The sequence below is a fragment of the Stenella coeruleoalba genome (genome assembly GCF_951394435.1).
Source record: "Stenella coeruleoalba genome assembly, chromosome: 12".
In the NCBI taxonomy this organism is placed as follows: Eukaryota; Metazoa; Chordata; class Mammalia; order Artiodactyla; family Delphinidae; genus Stenella; species Stenella coeruleoalba.
Window position 1 is genome coordinate 24,782,179 of NC_137158.1, and position 7,740 is coordinate 24,789,918.

General features: G+C 47.6%; 1 protein-coding gene across 4 annotated transcripts in view; it reads left to right on the top strand.

Annotated features, from left to right (window-relative positions):
* LOC307195409 (uncharacterized protein) overlaps positions 1-1,858 on the top strand; it is a 99,482-nt gene extending 97,624 nt beyond the window's left edge. For all 4 annotated transcript variants that reach the window (XR_013830831.1, XM_079939487.1, XM_079939488.1 and 1 more), the window contains one exon: positions 951-1,858. The gene's annotated coding sequence lies outside the window, so the exon portion shown is untranslated. The remainder of the gene's footprint in view (positions 1-950) is intronic.
* The last annotated feature ends 5,882 nt before the right edge of the window (positions 1,859-7,740 follow it).

Consider the following 7,740-nt stretch of genomic DNA (forward strand, 5'->3'; position numbering starts at 1 on the left):
AACAGGTGTTATTTCATAGAGGCTATGACAGATGGCCTCGGCTTGCATTCTGGTCCTGGCGCTTACTAGGCTGTGTGATCTTCTGTGTATTATTTAACTTCTCTGTGCCTAAATTTTTTCTTCAGAAAAGGCACATTAAGTAGCATGTACCTAGTTCACAGAGTGTTGGCGATAAGATGATCTAAGTAATGTGCTTGTCCCCGGCCTGGGTTCTGGCCCCTGGTTAGCAGTAACCCCAGGACTGCACCTTGGCCCACAGTCTCCCGTGCTTTCTCCCTCACCCCAGGCTCTCACTCGTGAGTCTGCCTTGCAGAGTAAAACACTCAAAGATGGGAGTTTGTTGCATATTGTAAAAGCAACTGTCAAGACTTCTCTCTTGAATATTTTGTTTTCACAGAACAGTAGGTGACAATTTGCTTCATTTTACAAAGAAATGTAAAACCTGCTAAGTCCACTGACCATGGACCCTGGTCTATTGATTAAATCAAACAATTTAATGAATTACTTATCAACCAAAGAATGATTATATATAGATAATAATAATGAACCATTGTCCAGAACTCCAAATACAGAAATGATTTTTTTTAAATAGAATATTATCATGCTTTCTGACCCTAATAGCACAGAAAATAATAAAGATCAATTAATTATGTAGTATCTTTTATTTGTAAGTAAGAAAGATAAGAGCTTACATAATGGATGATTTCAAACATTAAGGAAAATATTGTTTTAAAACGGACTTGTGGCCTCTGGTCTCTAATTGAGAACTTCTGGAAACTGCACTAGATTTATAAACTGATTTTCTGGTAAAAGGCATTTGAACAAACTTCAGAGGGATATCCAAAAGCTGATACATGTTTACCTGCACGCCTTTAAATCAGGCCTCTTTATCCCCTTGGAAATCTTTAGCTTTTGAAATACACCTAGAACTTGTATGTGTTTACTTGCAGGTTACATTAGGCAACGTTTCCGCTGACCGACAGACTCGTCAAAGGCTGGCTTCCCGAGCGTTATTACCAACATCACCTTCTGATAAGAGAAAACACACCTCCACACCTCGACAGAGGTTGGGCAGTATCTCAGGGCAGGGAAGGTGACATCAGATTTTACTGAGAATTAGAAGTTGATTAAAGGCAAGATCAGCGGAAACAGCAAGGTAAGGATTTTGAGAGAAGGCATGAAAGAAGCTGAGGGTGAGTACTGTCGATCCTTTCCACTGAAGAGTTCATGAGTCTTTTGAAACTCAGGTGAGACAGTCCTGGAAAAGTACAGTCATTCTAAGGAAGACAGTGGGATAGCTAAGTTATGTGAGTGTAGACAGCAGGGAGTAGTTGCAGTTTTGTGTCCAGGTTGGGTGTGGAGCAGATGGTTTTGGTTCTCACACCTAAGAGAGAAGCTTCTCTGGGGCTGGGCATCTAAGCACCCCTTTACCACAGGCTTCAAGCTGCAGGCTGGTTCTGACCGGGTTAGACTAATCCGGTTTCACTTGGGGATGGACTGTTGCTGCCATGAGCAAAATCAAACTTGTGCCAATAAGGAAGAGAGAGGGAATGGGCACGGGTTAAGCAACTCGCTTTATTTCCTGTAACAGGTAGGGAGGGAGACTGATGGCCAGCAGAGAGGCCCTGCCTTCTTGAGACCATGGTTCCTTGGAGGCCAAGACCCGTGGCAAGGCTCTGCCTCAGCCGTTCTTTCCTCTAAGCTCAGGGCCCTGACTCCCGGGTACCTTAGGGTCACACTCTGCTGACCTGTAGTCTCCTACAAGCAGGAATGTTCCATCATGGTTCTGACCATTTGTTCCTTGGTCAGTCCAGCCTGGTGCTTATGGTTTTCTCCATCTCATCACATCTGATCTCATCTCATACCACTTTCTTCCTCTCTCACCATACCCCAGGCACACTGCATTTTCCTGCCTCTCACACTTCATCTTAGTTCTGCCTCAGGGCCTTTGCACTTGCTGTGCATCTGGCCTGGACTGCCTTTGCTAGGATTCTTCTCCTGTCTCCCACTGTTCGGGTTCCAGCTCCAATGTCACCTCTTCAAAGAGGCCTTTCCTGTCGGCTCCTTTGAAAGTGGCCTCTGCCCACAGGAATGCCCCACCCCATCACCTTCTTTGCATCTATCCCTCTCTGAAATGACCTTGTTCACTAGTTTACTTACTAATTGGCCTCCACCTTAACTGGAATAGAAGCTTCATGAGAGTCCCATCTGTCTTCTTCACACCTGTAACCTCAGTTCTTAGAAAGGACACCAGATATAGTTATAATAAAACATTAGAAAATAATAACAGCTAACTTTTTATATTGGACCAGGCACTGTTTTTAAGACCCTCAATGTATTATTACCTATTTGCTCTTCCTAACAGACCTTATTATCCCAATTTTACTGAGGGACAAAGAGTTTAAATGACATCATAGACTTATGAAGTCCCAGAAATGGCATAAATTAAGTGCCCAACACATTTTTGTTAAATTTAAAAAAACGAACCTTTGATTTTTTGTTCTTGACTTCCGTGTCCAGGTGACATGCACTCTTTGGTAGCACAGAAAAATCTCCTGGCACAGAGTTTATAGAGAGTGATGCTTCTCCGCCCCTGCCTTATGAATTTTTCAGCAGTGCTAGGTCACATTTCCTTCTAAGGTTTTAACGCGTGACGGTGGTGTGTACATCACACACCTTAAATTACATAACAGGATGATCCACGACAAGCCCACACCACATCTTTAATTTTATCCATGATACACATCACACACGTTAGAAGCTCTTTGATTAAGTTATAAATGCTTATCCTCAGAATGCATCTGCATTAGAAAATGTCACCTGCGACTTTCCACTCCATTCTCAATTAAACAACGCAGCCAAGCAAATAGCTATCTACAAACTCACTGTCCCATGCTAGTGTCTCATCCTACTTCCCTTTATCAGAATGACTTTAATTAGGATGGTCTCGCCCTGCTGCTCTGCAGGCTTCTATCTACCCACTGGGGTGCTATTTCCCTTGGAAATTCCCCTTTCCACACACTTTCCTCATCACCAGCGGTCTCACTGCTCTGATGTTGCCCGCCTGCATACCCACCTGCTTCCTCATTATCTCCAAGAGCTTATTCATGTAGCGGGAGAGATCAAGGATCCCGCGCTTTCTTCTCCAAATGTTCGTTGGTGCCCACCGGCCATCACGCAGCAGACCTGAGTGCTAAGGAAACATGAATGAGAAAGACGGACACGGTCTCTGCCCCTTGAAGCTTAGTCTCCTGGGGAATTAAAGACTAAGACTGATACCATGAGTATGATGCGTGAAAGTTACCGGGTGCTAGGAAGGTGGGTTATGGTGGCCTGATGCAACCTGGAAGAGTGAAGCATGGCTTCTCGGATCTCCCAGCGGAGCCCTGAGGATGATGGCAGTGAACTTGCTGGAGATGGGGGAGAGGTTCCAGGCAAAGGGAAGAGTGAGTGCAAAATCCCTGAGGAGGGAGCCTGAGCATGCCACTTTTTTTTTTTTTTTTTTTTTTTGAGGTACGCGGGCCTCTCACTGTTGTGGCCTCTCCCGTTGCGGAGCACAGGCTCCGGACGCGCAGGCTCAGCGGCCATGGCTCACGGGCGCAGCTGCTCCGCGGCATGTGGGATTCTCCCGGACCGGGGCACGAACCCGTGTCCCCTGCATCGGCAGGCGGACTCTCAACCACTGTGCCACCAGGGAAGCCCAGCATTCCACTTTTGAGGAAGTGATAAGAGGCAGAGTGAGGGAGCTCGGGGAGGAAGCAAAGAGCGTTGAGAAACTAGATGGGCGGGAACCACACTGGGCAGGGCCTCGGGCTCCACGTTCGTTTCTGGACATATCCCATGAGCCATAGGAAGGTTTTGGAAACATTTAGGCGAAAGAGACTTGCTCTAATTTGTGTTAAAAAGATCACTTTGGGGGAAAAAATATATATATATATCACTTTGGCTAAAGTGTGGAGGATAGATTAGATGAGCCCAGGTTTTTGTCTTGTGCTGTTTGCTGTGATAGGAACAGAGGAGGGAAGCTATATGGGGAGAAAAAGTCACATTTCATGATTGATGTGACCAGCCCAAGATGCTTTTGAGGCATTCAAGTAGACACAGTGAGTACACAGGTGAATTTATATATTTGGAGTCCTAAGAGAGACCTGGGTTAAAGCTACACATCTGAGATGGTGATTGAAGCCAGAGGTGTGGCTGAGATTGCCAAGGGAGACATAAAGCACAGAAAAGCAGGGGAACTAGGACCAGTCTTTGATGGATTATGACATTTAAAGTCTGGGTAGAGGAGGATTCATCAGCAAAGGAGACTGAGCAGGAGTAACCCAGCAGGAGGAAAGCCAAGAGGGGGTTTTGTCCTGGAGGCTGAACTAGACTCTTTCAAATATTTCAGATACATGCTACTGAAGTCCATCTTCAACTGATTTAAGAAAAAAGGAAGGAGAAGCGGAAGAAGCATTTGTTGACTCTTATAACCTAAACTCAGGACTAGCCAGATGTGTCTGGATCCAAGTACTTAAACAGGTCCTCAGGAACGGGCCTCTCTCTCCATTGCTCAGTTCTTTGCTGAGTGGGTCATTCTGTGTGGTGGCCTGATCAGGTCACTGCCAGAAGCTTCAGGTTTACATCCTACCTAAGGTGAAGAAAACCTCTCTCTTTTATTGGTTTCAGCAAGACACCAGGTATCACTCTTGTTGGTGCGGCTCAGGTTACATGTTAGTCTCTGAGCTGGAGGCTGGAATCAATCCTGCCCATAACTCGTGGTCAGAAAGTCCCTGAAAAGAAAATCAGGGTGCTGTTACCTGAACAAGGCAGAGAAGCCAGGCAGACAAACCCCAGATGTCTATACAGATGCCACAGTGATGAGTATTCCAAAAAGGAGAATATATTCAATAGTATTAAATACTATTGAGAGGTCAAGTAAGATGGCAACTAAAAACGCCCATGGGATTTAGCCAATTGGAGTCACTGTGACCTGAGACACACACGAATAGCTCCATCATAAAGTGGGATGTGAGGAGTTGTCATGCAAGTAGAAACGGCCATATGAACTCAGCGGAGAAAAATCACTTAGAACTGAGGTAATCAAGGAATACTTCATGTAAGAGGTGGCATTGGGCCCTAAAGGATGCGTAAAATTTTAAGAACTAAATCCAGAGAAGTGGAGGAAGGAAGGGCACCCCAACCAAATATAGCATGAACAAAAGCATGGCAGCAGTGATGTTTCGGGTGTGTTCAATGAGGGTTGAACAGTTCATATTTGGTCTGTGGATTAGGGACCAAAAGTGAATGCTAGCTAAGGAAAAGGGCCTTTCTTTGTTCAGTTTACAAGTTATTCAACTACAACCAACATACCCTCAGGTTACTGGGCTGAGTATGTAAATGAGGGGTGGCTGTCAATCTAATGGAGCTGACTCAGATCCCACCTGGAGAAGGGTCTCCATATACCCTTGCCTTTCCACCCAAGGGATCCCTGGGGTGTGTCACATGGGAACTCATCATTAAGCCTTGGTCTTTCCTGTGACTCTCTGAGTGGCCTGGGCTTGAAGTGCTCATGTCACTACTCATGGCTGCCTCTGTCATTCAGGTTACCCCCTCCATTGTGAGGACTTGACTCCCCTGCCTTCTCGCTGACTTCAGCGAAGGAATGGTCCTGCCAGATGATCGCGTCTGTGACAGCAGCTCGGCTGTTTCTCATCTTGCACTTGCCCTGTTTCTCATCCTATCTTCCCTTCACTTTTTATCCCAGGAAGCTGGCGCTAGAAGGGAGGGTAGAGATGAGGAATTTTGGATGGAAGACCATTTAGGTGACTCTGCACTGTATATATTCACATATCCTCTAACCATTGTTCCCAGAACAAACATGTGCGTCCTGAATCTCTAGCCCCCGGGGTACGTCCTTTTCCTACCCAGCAACAGCTTGGGGGGGACTCGATCTTGGTGGCCAAAAGCCAGCACCAGGTCATTTAGTCTGTATCTTGTTCTCAGGCTCTTAGGACTTTTCTGCAGCTCGGACCTCTGTGGGCCAGGCCCAGCCGTCCAGATAGAAAGACTGCACTAGTTAGAACTCAAGGTTGATAGTTCCCTTACACACCACCACACAGGGATCCTTGACGCAGCATAAATAATAGAGTCTTGATGGGGGCCATTGAGGGCACTGAGCAAGGGGGTACAATGCACAGACCGTGCTTAGAGAAGGTTGCATGCGGCCGTGGTTTCCAATAGACTTGAGAGAGCAGATCTGAGAGCTGGTGAACTGTTAGGAGACTGATGGGTCCAGGGGAGACAAACCCTAAACTGGAGAGACTGAGGCAGATGTGGAAAGGTGGGGATGGGTTTTAGAAGCACTTCTTTGGGGGAAAACCATGGAAAGAAGAGAGAAAGAGAGAAGGAGGGAAGGAGGGAGGGAGGGAGGAAAAATAACATTAAAATCTCTACAGGCTGGAACAGAGTAAGAAAACTAAGCATGGTGAGGAGGGCCTGGAAACCTAGGACATGAAGCCCACATTTTGGCAGAGGAGGTAGGGCTGGGAACAGGGCTCAGCTGACTCTGGGAGCCCAGGGCAGGGACCCAAGTGTGAACGTGTGCAGGATCTGCCGTCCAGGATGGCAGTGAAGAGAGGCCCCTTGTCCAGAGGGTGAGGAGGAAGCAGATCCCTGCATGAGGGGACCCATTTCGGTGCCACACGACGTCTCCCTGAAGACTCGAGTTGTCCACTGCAGTGCACGGGGCACCATCTTTGGTTGGGGACACCTGATGAGTTGATGCAAAAGGGACAGCTCACTCGTAGCCACCTTGACCCAGGCTCCCTAGGGAGACCCTCCTCTGAGACTCTCTCTCTCTTCACTCCACTCCGACGGGCTCCTTGGCTTGCTGTGTTGTCGCATCTCATTCTTCCTCTTGAGGGAACTCGGAACAGCTTTTCTGGAGGCCCCGAGAGTGTGGAGAGAGCCTCACTCATCCGCTCGAGGTCAGACGTTTTGCATCATGAGGGAGATCGAATCTCTCTGGTTGTTCCAACTCCACTTTGCAATGCGTGACAGAAGACCAGCCCCCAAGGGGGGATGTCTTGCTCCAGAAAGGGGACCCTTTCTCGTAGCCCCGCTCGCCAGCAGAATGCAGAACTGTCCCGAGTGAAAGCCTTCTGACTTCATGCCACACTTGAGGACCAGGGTGACGGGGTGGTGATGCATGGTTTGGGTCCAGAGCCTTCAGTGCCGGCGGGATGACAGGCCACAGCATTCCTGCCCCAGCTCCCGGGAGACAGACCGGGCAGGGTTCCCTGTGATGGGTTTCTGAATCGCTACCACGAACAAACAAGCACATCCCTGGACAAAACCATGGTAATTAGAAGGGAAACATAATGACAGTGAAGTTACCTTTCTCCATTCATTCCGCAAGCATTTTTCTGAGTGTTTATTTTAGGGGCGGGGAGAGCATGTGGGGAAGGCGAAGGGGAAGGGGAATTGCTTCAGTGGTGGCAGCTCGGAAGGGGAGATGGATGGTGGGGCACGGGCAGTGTTAGCGTTTGGTCTGTGGAAGATGAAACAGTGCAGCTCTGCTCTGTGGGCAGCTCTTTGATCTTCCAGTAGCTGCTAGGGTAGCAATTAGCATCCTTAATGCTGAGGGGAGTCTGAGAAACCCTTTAGCCTGCTGATTTAGGTTAGTAGATCCAGAAGTGTGGGTGCCTGAAGGTGAGTGCATGTGTGTGTGTGTGTGTGACAGACAGAGAGAAATGG